The sequence below is a fragment of the Ciconia boyciana genome, chromosome 5 (assembly GCF_034638445.1).
Source record: "Ciconia boyciana chromosome 5, ASM3463844v1, whole genome shotgun sequence".
NCBI classification, from domain to species: Eukaryota; Metazoa; Chordata; class Aves; order Ciconiiformes; family Ciconiidae; genus Ciconia; species Ciconia boyciana.
The window spans coordinates 75616174-75632433 of NC_132938.1; positions in this window are offsets into that span (position 1 = coordinate 75616174).

Here is a 16260-nt window from a genome sequence, read left to right on the forward strand (position 1 = left end):
CAACCTGACTGATCCAACCAGTGAAACTGGCCAGCAAAGTTACTGATAGAACAGGAAGAACAAAAACCTGCTCATTGGCAAACACTACACTTGCGACTGAATTTTTCAAATCTGAATGGCTGCTCCTAAAAAATAATAATAATATAAACGATCAACAGATATGACAACGCAGAGAGAAAAGTTCATATGCCGGGAAAGACTATATTTTTTCCAGAGAAGACACAGGCTCAGTTTCAATGGTGGTCCACTCGTCCTCACAGGAGACACCCAATTGTCTATTAGTGCCTAACAAGAAAAGCATTGTTTAGCCACCTTCAGATTATAGATATTTGTTTTGACATGCAAAAACAAATCACAGCAATAGACACCCAACAAAACAGAAGAAAAACCACCAGCCAATCTAATTCCATGATTTTCACTGTGACAGTTAAATCAGTTACCACCCTTTATGCTCCTTTTACATGTTTGAAACATGTATAGGACATCCCAATCCTCTCATTTAATCTACCATGACAGTGTCAGATATGGTAACATGTATTACACTCCTATGTTAAAGAGGCCAAGTGTGACAAATACCGCAAGGCATATGCTTCAGGTGGCATGTAGAAGTTTCACACATTTGTGAAATATCTCTACTTAAGAATTACTCGGATTATTACATCCCTCATTTGTTTCACACAACCACAAGGGGTAAAGGTAGGCATTACACACACACAGAGCATCGCAAATTTTTTAATATTTTGTGGATAATTACACTGCTGCTGGAGGCTGAATACTAATTGCCTGAAATGAAAGTAAAATAAAAAGCAACCCTCATAGCTGTTAATTTGACAGCTGGTCATTTCCTCAAATCTGATAAAGAATCCTTGGGCCGAGACAGCTTTTAGAACTGTGTAAGGCACATTCCTGTAGGAGGCAACATAGCAGCAGGGCTTCAAGGACGGAACCTGATCTTTATTTAATAGACTGGCAGCTAGAAGAGAGAACTCCAGCACATTTGCAAATGTGCCTCTAGCTAATGAGTGCATGTGCAGCTCAGAAGGGTTACAGATCTCCACATAAAACTCTGACCTAAAGCTAACACTGAATTTAGAATCAAATTATAGGGGAAAAAAAATGTGTAAATAATTCATAAGAATTTTAATTGACATTTCTTTTCTGTGGCAACAAGCCCATTAGCATTATGGGTGATTACCTGTTTCTTAATCACTCTTTGTGTTATAGTTGTGCATTATATAAACTACCCAGTTCCGATACGCTAGAACAATCTAATGACTAATTCTGCAATAGTACTTGCGGTCACACAAGCAGTCCTATTTTCTTCAGTGGAATCATACCAGTAAAGGCAACTTACTGGTGAGAATGTATTGCACCATACCTTAATTCTGAGACAAATTATGCCAACATTTTATGCACTCTGAAGTCCAACTGGTTTCCTCACCACTAATTACAGGGTTAGATATTATTTAATTCAGGGGCAGCTGATCTTAGTACTTTTTCAGATAAGACTGGTGTCACAGCACGACTGAAGGAACAGTACAGCATACTACATTTACACATATTCTCACCCACTCCAACTTTTTATAACAGTACTTTACTAGTATTATTAAGCCTACTCTCTAAGCATCATCCCATGGAGATATTATAACCTATCAATCTCTTTTTCTTAGCCTATGTTTAGCTTTTTTTCACTTTTAGAAAACACAGTGGTGGTAGGTTAATGCTATGTAAGGATTCAATGTCAAAGCAGCTTGGAGAGAGGGAAAGCCACACAAGCAGTAAAACCTTGGCCTTGGGATCAGACTACATCAGTTCATCAGAGAAGTCTATTCACTGGTCACTGGTGTTGACCATCTCATTTCAGGAGTAGCACATCTGTGTAAATAAAGTTACACTCAGAGTATATCATTAATGCACGTCACCAACTTTGCCTCCAGTGTAAAGTCATGTCTAGACAGAAGGGGAAGTTATATTAGAAAAGGGTTTAAGATATTATTAATTTTTTTCCCAAATGCAATCATGTGTTCATAGATTTCAAGCTCCTTCTGGAAACCTCTGCCAACGCTCTAGCACATTCCCTTCCGCTGCTCTGCACAAGTCTGCACTGGGAAAAGCTGGTGAAAATGACAGCCCAGGAGATACTGGGTAATTATTCTGCTCAGCCATAGCCTCCAGAATCCCCTGAGTTCCCAAATGCTCTCTCTTGTCAGGAAAAGTCACACCCCTAAAAAGACAAGGTCTATGCTGTTGTATTGGAAGATGTTCTTACGGTGAGTATTATGTATGCACCAAAAGAAGCAGCATGAGAAGCATTTATGGGAACACATAAATAATAAACAAAAGCAAAAATAAAATGAACAGTGCAAGCTTAGAGATGAGAACTGTCTATCTCTTTGAGGACTCTTAACATGGTGGCTACAATGAGTCAGAAAGGATATTTTTCAGTAAAATAATGTCAACTGGCATTAATACAGCTCTTTGGATACAAAGTGATTAAAGTACCCTGACCGATTCTACATGTTGATTTACAAGCAATGCCCCAATCCTGCCCAATGCCCCAGTAAGTTTATAGATAACTAAATCTGTGAGTAGCTCCAACTGCTAAGAAAACAACTCACATGTCTGAAGTTCTGCATGTGCATAAGTGTTTTCAAGAGTTGGGCCTAAATTACAAATTACATTCCTTATGCCTCTGTGATCGAGCATGGCAGTGTTTTAGCTTCATACATCAACGCAACACAGCCACTGAGGCGAGAGAGCATCTGACCTCACGATACTACAGGGAGAATTGCAGGTAGGCTGATTAAAATTACTCAGACGGAATGAGTCTTAAAATATGAAGCTTATAAATTATAGAGTCCTGTCAATGCCAAGGGGACAGACTACACAGCAACTTCCATACACTTACTCTCAGTTTCACACAACCACAGTTTGGGGGTAAAGTTTCAACTCCAATATCATGCAGAAGAGAAGGCAGAGGGGCAGACTTCCTGCCAGACCCTTGGTAAAGAGGGGAGAGAAGGAAGCGAAACCATTGGAATATTCAAGCTAAAGGCATTTCTTTTAGCAACAGTATTAATTGCATTAAAATTAAAAATATAATTTTGTAATCTGACCACCTGTAGGCGAGAAGCAAAGTACCGGACTGCCATCTGCTGGCACTGCCATATAATGCAAGCATGGCAACACAATTACTTTTTGGAAGTTCCTGCAGGACTGGCTCTTGGCGTCTGCTGGTGGTACCATGCCAAAATAACCGCACTGTCTTCCACCGCCAAGGCACCTGCTGCCTACAGCAACTATATTAAATGCATCAAGAAATACAGACATTATGATGTTTTCTGACATGTTCTGCAAGATGTAATAGGGACCAACATAAGTTTACACAGAAAACCAAACTGCAGAAACAGAGCAAATGTCTGCTTGCATCTGTAAACCTGGAAGCAGGTTCTACCCCAGCTAGTACACAAATTCAATACTAGATGAAACTCCAGCAAAACAGAAAAGTATTAATCAGCCTAAAGGCTATTTTTGTCTGGGGAAAACGAGCATCTTTTGATGTACCCTCATGCTGTGTATTTTCATGCCATACATCTCCACATAAGAAGTTGGCTGGAGCCTTCAACTCACCATTTTTTCTGAACCTAAGGATAACATCTTGTGTATGTTAACTTAATGTTACTTACTGTAAATTCATAAGCTCTTTTGATTCAAAAAATTCCATACCAAGAAAATCAATACCACATACATTTTCTTCCAATATTCCCTAGGGTCTTCCCTTAACTATAAAACCATTTATGGCTAAAATTAAGCTGCCCAATTGTTCCATTACTTCCTCATTCTCATTATGTACTAAAACATCCATTCAGCATTTTTTTTCCTCTACTAATGTAACAGAAACTCATCTGCTCAACAAGATTTATTGCTTGCTTTTTTTCCTGTGTTCACGAGAGATTGTTGTGCATTTTGCAGTAGGTCTTTATTATCTAGTAATGATGGCTTGCAAATTAAATTAGTTTTTAATGGCACAGTTAAATTCTAATTTATGTTTTGGAGCTTTGTTTAATTCATTTAGTTGTAATGTAATCGCTTTCTCACTATTATCTTACATTACATAGGAAGAACAAAAGAATAGTGACTCCTCTCCTCATATTCAGTTGTTTTGCTTTTATTAGATCTTGTTACTAATTGCATTTCCCTGAGAAACTTTTTAAACTACTGTAGGCTTATCTGAAGGCGGGGGGGGAGGGGGCAAACTATGTGGTTGCTTGGGATTCAAGAGCCTTGAACGACTCAAACAGAACACTTACTGCAACTCACTGGGGTCTGACTGTACACATTGCTTGTGCACACATACTTTTTAGAGGCATGACCCATTATTGCCCTACAGATTTTTGGCAACAGCTATGCATGAAAACAGGGCAGTAAAGAAAAGGTAACAGCTCTTTACCTTCACTTTTTCATCTGTGAAGATCTGGCCCCAAACCAGTTTGTTACTAGAAACCTTCATAAGAGCTATTTTGGAGAACTGAAATGAGACTCAAGGAGCGATTGTACCTCCAGGTCTGCCTCAGAGTGATTTTCCTGCCTGTATTCCCATCAGGTCATGTTCTGCCCTCTAATAAATCTTTGCTTTTGTGATAACGGTTTCTTACAGGCATCCCACCTGTTCAGCAGGAGGTTAAAAGGAAAGTACTTATTCAGTACATTGTGTAAGATATAGTTAGTCTATGTGTAAGGAGTCTGGAGAGCACTGTGCACTACGGATTATTTCATCCAGGAATTAATGTAGCCCTACAACATAACTTGAGAAAGACGTTTTATTGGGTGGGGAACTAAAACACTGAGGCTAAATAACTTCTGAAAGCTTATACACTAAATACCTGGTAAGAAATAGATCCTACACCTCCAACATATTAGTTTTGAGTCAATACGGTTGATTTTGTCCACAAAATTTCATGAACTATTTAACCTTGCAGTCAATGACATGTATTTTTAAAGGTCTTCATCTCTGCCTTTCCATAACCTGTGCTTTCCAAATTTAAATAAATACATGTAAACTGGTTTTAGTTTAGTAGTTTAAAACAACACACACAAGTATATGCAAAACTAAAAATTCTGTCTTCTCTAATCTGTGTGCCACAGCACTGCAAGCTGTTCAGGCCTGAAGAGCAAACATGTTCCAGATGCTAGAAGAGATCATGAGCAAGGGCTTCAGAGGTCTGTTTCCTGCTAAGGTGACAGCTCCCCGAATAGCCCAACAGAAGACAGATCCCTTTACAGTACTCCACTTTCTAGTCTGTAACCTGGTAACAGCAGTTTTTACACTTCAGTCTATTCAGAAAGATGGCTCATTTTTTTTACAAACCGATGATTAAATCCATTTAAGTAAAATGAAAAGAGCTACAGACATTTAAACTATCACTAGCATAAAATTGGAACCAGTTGCATATAAATGGTACTGCTTAACTACAAAAAGAGTAGAAACTTTCTGGATTGACATATTTTGGTATAGTTTCATTTCAGCTTCAATGTCTTCTGACATGCCATTTCTAGAAGGGACCCTGGAGAGCCTATCAAACTGAATTTACCCTCTGCAGTCTGCTACTCCTTATAAACCAATAAAAGCTGTTTCTGAATGTTTGTGGTATAAGAGGAGGCCCGGAAATTAATTACAGGCCTATATTCAGTGAAGGGACAGCTGCATTATACATGTGTACTGTTTTCTGATGCTACAAACCTTCAGAGAACAGCTTCTGTGGTTATGATTCATAGGTGTTAATTCAGTTTTGTATGACCTTGCATGTTAAATGTCATTAACGTGGCACTCAAAAAAAAACCAACCAAACCAGATGATAATTTTTAGTATTGACATGCAGTACAGAAAACTTAAGGCTTTTATCCTGCTCTTGAACAAATATGATCAAAGCTGTTCGCATGTGAAGAATTTGCATTTTTTAACTACATACCACATTCATCTCCAAAAATACATAGATCTCTCTCTCGCTGTTTGCCTTTAACGATACTATCAATAGATGAATAATTATCAATAATCACTTGGTGACATTATTTTAAAAGTTAAAATTCTCTCAGAAGCAAGGGAATCTGAAATACTGCTGTGAACATGGTTTTGATTAATGTTGCATATGGGTAAAATACCTTTTCCTCAATGTATTTTTTAAGATCTAGGAGACAACATTCATTTGGTTGTTTTTGACAGCTTTAACTGACTTCTAATAGCCACAGTCATTTTCCAGTTCTACACTGTGCTTAAAGTTTTTCAAAATTAACAAAACCATCCAAGATTAATCTTCTGAAAAAATAATCTTTTCTGCACAAAAGTTATAATTTATTCAGGCCAAAATATTTCTCACCCGTTTGCTGCTGAATACAACAGCCAAAGATTGCCTGCTACAAGACAGTCATATAATTGGAATGACAGACCACTACAGATTTCAATTACTATATCATGATCAGTGCCTAGAATAAAGAGGGAAAATTTGTAGAAGAAATCCATAGGAAATAAACTGGACTGACAACTGACTAGAATTCAATTTTGCTGAAGTGATACTGAAATACAGAGAAGTAGCACTACATTGATTAAGTTTCAAACTGCTGCATTACTAATACTATCTCATGAACCTGTATGCTCTGTTATCACCATGGCAACATGATCATCAGAGCAATCCAGAGAGCATGCAACACTACAGACTGTTCATTTACATTTGTGATAGACGCTGAAAAGACTTGGGATTTAATAAGCCCAAATTTCTTCTAGTGCATGGAGGAAAATGAAGCCCAGAACCATAATTGAAGTTCATAAATAAAAGTTATAGAAAACCAAAGGGGCAAATGTTCTCAAGTATTTTAAATACATAGATTTAATCTAGATTTTATAATAAGAATTTCCACCCTCCAAAATTCTCATGATCCATTATGTTACTGGAAACAGTATACTGTTAATGTGTTGCACTGCATCCAAACAGAAATGCTATTATTTTAATCTTAGTCACATCTACTCTGCAGCTGAAGTGGTCTTCAGATACTGGAATTTAATCTTCACCTTTAAAATCTGAGTAGTTTCCTCAAAAATTCAGATTTAGACTTCATACTAGACTTGAAATACTCCTTAATTTGTGGATATTTATATCTGAGGTATCATGATGCACATGTAATAAAAGCCTACAGAGATCTTTAAAAACTTCAGAATTTATGTCTCCAGGCTCATCATTCTGAGCAAAGTATAAGACAGGTCTGTATCAGTCCCCCAGACACTACCTGCATTCACTCTCTAAGCATGTACAAACCTGCAGCCAACATCATCCTTTTGTGAGAGGAGGACGCTCAGATGGTGATCCAGTTTACAGCATGGTTCCACATATAGCTGTTCCAGTACAAGTCACAGAGCTGCAAATTAAATTAAAGTAGGAATAAGTGGCTAAGAAAAGGTATATAGGAATTATAGCCTCTGCCAGAAAGACTATACACTATCAGACTTGGATGTACAGTATTATAAGATGCAAAAAGCTGTTACACTGGTGGCATCTTTAGGTTTATGAATAAGCAATATTTCACTTTGAATAATGGTGGAAAAGGGATTCGGGTTGACACAGCAAACTTATTTTCAAAACCACGTGTTGAAAAAAAAGTCTAAGCAATTTATTTACAAATATCACATTAAAAATGTGGTTTTTCTAAATAAAAGCCCCCCAGAGTAGGGCGGTGAGGTGGGCTGAAATTGTTGTCTGAATGACATGACCACACAGGACATTATTATCTGAACACCTACATTTTCGCAGCTCTTCCTGTAAATCATCTCTTTTGAGAGAAGATATTTATAGCCATGGTACTACAAAAGCTGGCTTTATGGAGAAAACTTGAGAAAAAGAACAAATAACTTTTCAAAACTTCAGAAATGTATGTTTTAATAACATATATTATGTCTATTAACCTGCATTCTATACTTGTGTATTTTATGAACTGAAATTTACAGAGAGACTTCTCCATCGGTCACTAGCGAAACTCAGCCATTACACGTGTGCTAACCAAATGCACGTATTCAGCTCACAGCAGCACGGACTTCTCCACTTATAAATTATGTCTGGCAAAATATGAAGTTCTCTGTTAGGGCTGGAGTGGAGCTCCACATGGGGGGGAAGGAGGAAGAGTACCATAAGAGAAAGTGTTTTCCTCTGAGGTTTTTTTTTTTTCAATGGCAGTTATTCGCAACGCCTCGTGAAACTGAAATGCCACTGTAAATCCTGGAGAGAGAGATTAAAAGGCATGGAGCAAGTGAAGCAGTCAGGGGCACAAGATTAAGATAGCAAATCCATTTCAGTTCCACATACATAGTATGTAAACAGAGATGGGCTTATATGGCATGTATATCTACACGATAGCACTGACAGACAATTTAGCAGTTAATATATAAACTGGAATTTGAAGCCAGAACAATCAGACACACCAACATTATAAAATCCATCAAATTGAACCCAAGCAAACACTCAAAAATAATAAAAGTAATAAGACCAGATTAAGCAGTATTAAACAGCAAACACTTAAATGTAATTCAGAGCCATTACAAGGTACTTCTTGTCTAGAGTCATCTGTTTTTTTGAACAATGAGGAAATGTAAAATGCCATCATTTTCCAAATGTATAATTACAGCAGTTCACAAAGCTAATTACAAATGAGTATCACCAGCTCTAGTTCCCTGCAAAGTAGAAACTTCATGGAGAAGGATGTAATTATTATAATTTGTCACGTTTCTGTGTGATCGGCGGCACTAGTGACACAACAAGCATGTTGCAGAATGCCTGCAGAAACAGACCTCAAGCCAGCTACTACAGTAAGGGGGATCATTTCTAGCACAAGCTGAGAGTCCACATGATGGAAAAATATATGCTAGAGGAAATCCAGCATGTAAACATCCAATCAGAAGCAGAAAAAAATGAAATTATATTTAAATCAGCCCCAGATTGTACTCGCAATTTCTTTTCAAACTAAAAAAGGGCACATTTCTTGACTTCTGTCAAAAACTTGTGAACGGCTCTGGTGTTATTTCAACCAAAAAATCAGGGAAACATGACAACACCAAACGATAAAATCAAATGCAAGGTTGGCCACCTCACATAGTTTTCAGGTTGGCCTAGAAGATGAATCAGAACCTTAAGCCCCAAATCTTGCTTCTGTGACTTAGGTTTACTGAAGTCCCTCTCTCCTCTTCTCTCTCTCTCCATTTTCCCCCACAAATGCTAAAAAACAGGGAAAATCTGCTTCCTTATGGAGATTTTGTAAGCACCAAATATTACACTGATATTATTATATGGTTTTAAATAATGTTGAAGATAGTTTCTAAGCCTCTGCATATAGTACAATAACAGATAAGAAGTCACCACCCTTTTATTCATTCACATTTCCTGCTACAGCAACCAAAACACTTTCCACTTACAGAAAAGAGCCCAAAACACACGCCATCAGACACTCAAGGATTTTTCAAAAACTGAATTACCCCTAGTAAAAATAAAAAATAAGGAAGCATTTTGCAAATGTATGCTACTAGTCTTCTGAAACACGTTAACAACTTATAAGTGTCAAGGGCCTCCTGTAACTTAGTACCAAAAAAGCATTAAACGCAATTGCCTTCGACTAATAGATATTTTATGTTAAAGGATAACCTATAATTCTGCTCCAAGAAGTACATAGTTGCCATTCACTGCAGACATTAGGAATTATGATTAAGATATATGAATGGAAGTCATCTTGGGGAAAAAAAAAGTCCATACAAAATTAAGTGAATCAACATTAGACATGGGAACTAAAATTGTGAAGTTTAAGGAATAATCAGTAGAACTCAGAGCCAAAGGAAAATGAATTTTAAGAACTACCAGATGATTTGTATCTCAGTAAGACAAAGTATTTATAGGGACATACCAATGCCATGTATCACCACATAAAACAAATCCTAGGAGGGAGTCAGGAAGAATTTTCTCAAAATAACATCCTAGTTTGTTAAACGCAGTATGGCATGACCCCATTCCCATGTAACTAAGTGAAAAATGGATTCTAGTAGCAGTGGGAGCTACATTTATCTCTATGAGATGCCCAGCTTTCCTGTGAGACTCGATATCACAAAAGGCTGGCATTGTACACACTTTAAAAGGGCAAAGCCCAGCTCCTTTATTTCCGTGTTCCCCCAGCCTCTGCAGTTCTTCAAGTCTTATAAATGAGTGTCTGAAAAGACAGTATTTCCCTAATGCACACAGAAGATTATTCTTCAGCCCAAGTGTGGTCACCAAGATTAAACAGGCCAGGTCCTGAAAACATGGCTTTGAAAAAAACATAAATAAATAGGGGTCCAGTCAGAGGCCGTGTCTACAAAGACTATATGCTTAAGCTCCGTCCCAGTCGCACCCTAGGACAAAACCTGTCTGTGCACCATCCTTTTTCCATTCCCCACTCCCTACACCCCTAACAGGAGCTAACCAAAGCCTGACCTGAAGACCAGGGACACAGGCACGCAGGGCACCATGGAGATCCAGCTGCTCACCCACCAGCACCTCACCCGCACCTCTGCTGCTAATGAAAACCACTCTGAACAGCACTCTTTCCCCCCCTGCCACCCCCTGTTGCCGTCATTCCTCGTTTTTAATTTAAACATTATTTCTTAGCATTCCTGCTTTTACCTGCTGCTTGTTGTGGCACTGTCCCATTAAAGATCACCAGGTTCTGCGAAAGGGAACCCCGAAGACTTTGCCGTTGTGAGGACCCAGCGGGATGGCAAGCACGGGGCTGCGCAGCAGGCAGGAGGCAGCTCTGGTCAGGGCCAGGGAGCTGGGGGGGCATGGGCCAGCCTTCCCTTGAGACTAGAAGTGCCAAGAGCTCTGAAAGTGGAAGACAAGTTTTATTCGAACAAACATTACAACAGCAAGCTTTCAAATGGCAAAAGACCACCTCTGCGGTTAGGATGGCCAGACGCAGGGCTGGCGAGCAGAACCCTTTCCCATCCCGTCCCCAGCTCTGCCCTTGGCCCCACGGACAGGCCAGCAAGGGCAGGGGCTCTCTGGGTGACTGTGTGCTTTCCAGTCATCCCTCTGAGTCCCAAGGAAAAACATCTTTCTTCCCCTGCCTTCATACCAGGCTGCCCGCTGGCCTCTGCAGACAGCACCATGGCTGCTGGTGGCTACAATTAGCCCCCTGTGGGGCTGGCTGGCTAATTGCAGCTGGCTATAATTAGCCCTTTACAGATTGCCAGGCTGAAATTTGATCACGTAAAGGCAGGACTTTTTAAAAACAGTTTCTTGGCAGCTGTATATGAAGCCCCTGGGGAGGCAAAGAGTGTACATATAGGAATGGTTATTCCATGGGAAGCAAGCAATCACTCACAGGGACTTCTTTTAATGCCTCTTCATGTTAACACAGCATACTGAAAGAAATTAACTGTAAGCTTTCTAATATGGAAGTACACACAGCTGAATGCAAAATCACAGCATTTTCTAAGCAAGAGACAGGGGAACAAAACAGTTTTTATCTTGAACTATTCATTAATAGACCAGTGATAAATTATTTCACAAAGCAAGCAAGGACTGCATGGCAAAGGTGTAGTTTTCTGCATGTATAGCATGTACAAACATTTGCGGATATCATGAAGCCTGTATCAGTTTGAAGATACCAAAGCAACAGGTTTCTCTACTGTTTATATTCCCAGACAACATCAAAAAGGGCAGGCAGTCATCTTCTTTGTTCTAAATACAGCAGACAGTAATTGCACATTTAAGACATTTATGCAGTACCTAGTAATTTCATATATACTAATTTTTTTTTTTTTTTTTTTTGCAGCTGTGCCATGCATTCATTACACTACAAGTGTAAAGGATAAAATGCAAGGTGAATCCATGTTTTCTTTTCTAGGGGAAGGTTTCAAATAAGCAAGCTATGATGAGAAACACTGTTGTTATGAAATTGCTATCTATCTGTTCGTGTGCTTGCAAAGTGACAAAAATCTGTATGTTTGCCATTTCCTACAAATATATAAGGTTTGGTCTTAGTTCTCAATATGCAGATATGCCATCAATTTCAATGGGAGTCTTAAATATGCAGCATCATTCACAGCTAAGTCCTTATGACTCTGTCCTGACACGTCAATTATTTCCTTGAGAAATATATTCAAACAGAGTTCAGAGAGGAAAAATGTTAGCAAAGAAAGAACTTGTATATACAGCTTTAAAATGGATTGCAGTAAAAAGTGAGAAAAAAACCTTTCAAGGCAGAATTATATGTATACTAGATATCTTTTATTTCAAAAATAAGATCACTGAATAATAATCCAATGCCTAAAAAGAAGGAAGTGTGTTCCCAACATAGTTCCTCTAAAGAAATCCCCCCCCTTTCCAATGCTTCAAGTGTTCAGTAAGATCCATTTTAGGAGAAAGGTAACAAATTACAGCAATTTGAGGGCAAAATATGGACAGGAAGGAGGAAAAGAGTAGTCACTCCTTTCCATTCTCCTTTCATTTTCTGATATAGTAGTTAGTACACAGCTTGGAGTAGTAAAGGGGACTCAAAGCAGGGAACAGTTATTCTGAGTGCTCACCTCAGGGCAAAAAAAGACGTCCAGCTGAACAGTCTACCTGGCAATTACTGGCAACAACAATAGTTGCAATTCCACCCCTTCATCCAGCCAGGCTTCAGTGGGAAAAGTACCACACAAACAGCTGTATGGTCACACTCATCTTCCTCCAGTGACGTTTCTCCTGCCTGCACATGTCCCAAAATGCACACAGATCTCTGTTTACTTGCACATTTCAAGTTGTAACAGCTGGTTGATTTTGCCCTACACCTTATACCTACCGGTCTTTCCAGAGAAATATTTGCAAATGATAATTCAACAGTTCTCAAACCATACTGCTGAAAATCCTACATGTGACATCAGATAACAATTTAAATCGAAAGAGATGTTCTGTAATAGCTCCAAGTTTTGATTTGCACTATACCAAAAAAATCACATTTTTCCCTACTAAGCTCTCTTCCTCTACTATTAGTGTAAGTCCAGACTTCTTACATTAGAAGCTGAAGGGTCTTCAAATGCTTAAGTGTTCTTACACACTGACTTTTCGCCCCTCCCCAATATAGCTTTATCCATTCAGGGTCTGATCTGAATTTCAGCAGTCAGCAGGATGATTCTTGTTGATTTCAGCAGTCATCTGTGGAGCAAAACCAAACCAAGTTAGCATCACTTAGAACCTGAAACAGAAGTACTGCATTGTCTGATGAAAATTATTTACAGGATGGAATATGTGAAATAATTACCAGCAAAATAGCTGACATTTGACACTAGTTTACAATCAGTTAAGTAGACAGTCCTAGAAATGCCAAACCTGTCAGATATTATTTAGGTAGCCACTGGACTGACAATTATTGACCCATAACTGTTGGCCTTTTTCCCATATGTTCTGTGTCTCATATCCATGTATTCCCACCCAGCTTGCAAAAGTTTTGAGAGGCTACCTTTTTTGTGTGTTTTTTGTTTTGTTTTTTTTAAGAAAGTTTTGCTGTCGTCTTCGCCTCCAAGAATTACTGCGATATAAATAAAATAATACTAAAGACCAATTTTTGAAGTGCACATGGGAAAAATAGCTGTTCCAGCTGATTCTGAATTAATTTATTCTGCCTGTTGTTGAGACCTAGCCTTGAGGGATATTCCCTGTAAAATGAGAGGGACATGCAACTGATCTTCCATGTCTTCCATCAGATTTCACAAGATTTGCAAAACCAGCATCATCTTAAACAAGAAACTTATTTAGAATTTGCTTTTTAGGGCACAATAATCAAAGTGATTTAAATGAAGATTTCTTTCCCCATCCAAAACTCTAAGTACACTCAGCTCAGCTGCTGCCTTATTTCAAGCAAGGAAACGGCAGCAATATATACATGCCCTCCACAACACAAAACTAATATCATTTGCTTTAATGACAACTTGACCACAGATGCTGGTGCCAGTATTCCAGCATAAATCCACATTGTTAAATGTCCTGCTTCAGCCTGATGTTATGAGCTTTACACCCAGAAGCTTTATGCTGACAAGCAGGAAGTTATATAAAAATGGAGTCCCATCTTAGCAATTAGTTTTAACAAAATAGGTATCACACAGACAGATCAATCCTCAGCATCTTATCTCCCTTTCAGCAACTTTCTTTTCTACTGCTTCACATTTCTCAATAATCAAGCCCTTGAGGTAGGGACATTATCATTTTTCCTCCTTTGTCTATAAAGGACAATACAATTCCTGGCGTTACAAAAACAATAGTAATGTCCTGATTGCATTAGTTTGCCACTATTTGCCTAGAATAGAATGAGCCCCTCGGAAAAATGTTATTTTTTGAGGATGGAAGGAATAGAGTGAGTTTTAACCATATTTGATGTTGGCTGGTATGCTCCGTAACATCATTTCAGAAAACTCTGGATTCAATTTGGGCTGAGGCTATGCTCCCACAGTTGAAGTTTCTCTTTCATAATTCAGATTTTCTTGGGTTTCAGATTTACAAATATAAAGTTTCTTCCACGCATAAATGGTACAGCAGTCACTGCTCCCTCAATGTCTATTCTTCCCTTTTTCCTTATGAAAGGCAAGAATTATTTTAAACCAAGTTGTCCTTCGTGCTTCACACCGACCACTGTTCTCCAGTTTTGGAAAGCAGCAAGTTTTCTATTGTATAAATTTGAGTAATAAATTCTGGTCCTGTAATACTTTACCCAAATTTCTGAGAACTCAGTTTAATACTGAAGTATAAAATATTTAAAATAATACTTCATTATTTATTAAAGATATGTCTTGTTTCCTAGAAGCTTCCCATATGTTTCCAGCATAGTAATTATCCTAAGCAACATTTCCAAATGGAAGTGGTTGCTTGCACATAAGATATCAACATTTTCTTTTGCATTGCTTCAATATTTTAGAGGAATCCACCAGCTCTCTCAGCAAGATTAATATACAAGTTATCTTGAATATTCCTTTGAAGTCACGCAGCCTTGTACACTGTTGCTTCCAGTAAACATTTCTTTAAATGCATGGATCATTGACTAGTGGCTCATTTTCCCCAAGTTCCAGCAAAGAACCCAGGACAAGAGAGGTGCACAGGATAGTGACAGCTTATCTGTAATAGATCTGTTTACTCCAGCTGTGCAATGATGAAACTCTACTGAAATCAAGGGAATTCCACCACTGGAGTATAATACAGTTATCAGTCAGGTGGAAATCTTAAAAGTCTGACAGTTGGAGCTTCCCTCCATTTCCACTCTTGTTCCCTCCCCTCTGAAGTGCTCAGTTCCATTTGTGAAATAATTAGGAGATAAAGCAATTCTTAACAGGGCACAGGACTATGTGCCAGGAGATGCAGGTTCGGTTCTGTCACTTTTCAGTTCTAAAGTCCACAGCAGTGAAATCATTCTACAGGCTGTGGAAAAATTAAAATACAGCAAAACAAAACAAAACAAAGCCCTCTATTTAAACCCCAGTATTTTTTCCAAAAGTGAATCTTAGCAAGTCTTTTCTCACTCAGGCTGCATCTTGCCTGGATAGGTGGAAGACACTCCACTATCCACCAGACAAGAGGACAAAATCTGCCAAAATAAAATAATATTCAAAAATATCGTAAGACTGGGGAGGGTGTTTACTTATGCTGATAAACCTTTTGGGTACAGCATATTAAACCTGCTTATTACACTCAGTTCAATAGTATTAGCTTCAATAATGACCAGTAAACAACTCCTTTAACGCGAATATCAGTTTTTGAAGCAAAAGACATTGAACTCTCATTTCCATGCTCTACTCAGACAGCTAGCAGAGTGAGGGAATGACTGGGCTCTGGACTACATGGCATTGTGTTTGGTGTAGAGTGACAGTTTTCAGACTGACTGGTGGGCTTAGGTTTCGTAACATATTATAATATGCACTTCACTGTAAGCCCACCATTGCAACGTCAATAAAAGACAAGCACAGAATTGCTTATTCAAAGATTCCAGTGAGCAGCTCATTGCCATCTCCATCACATACACAAAACATATGCTACAAAGCTAAAACGTCTTACTGCTTCTGTCTGCTGAATTTTACATTTGCTAATGACTGATACAGAAACAGGTGTTGCTGTAAAGTCATGGGAAAGCACTGTGTTAGCCATATGACTATGGCAGTAATGCAAAGTTGTCCACAAGAGGGGAAGACTTCAAATTAAAACATGTGTAATTCATTTCCTTTGCAGAATA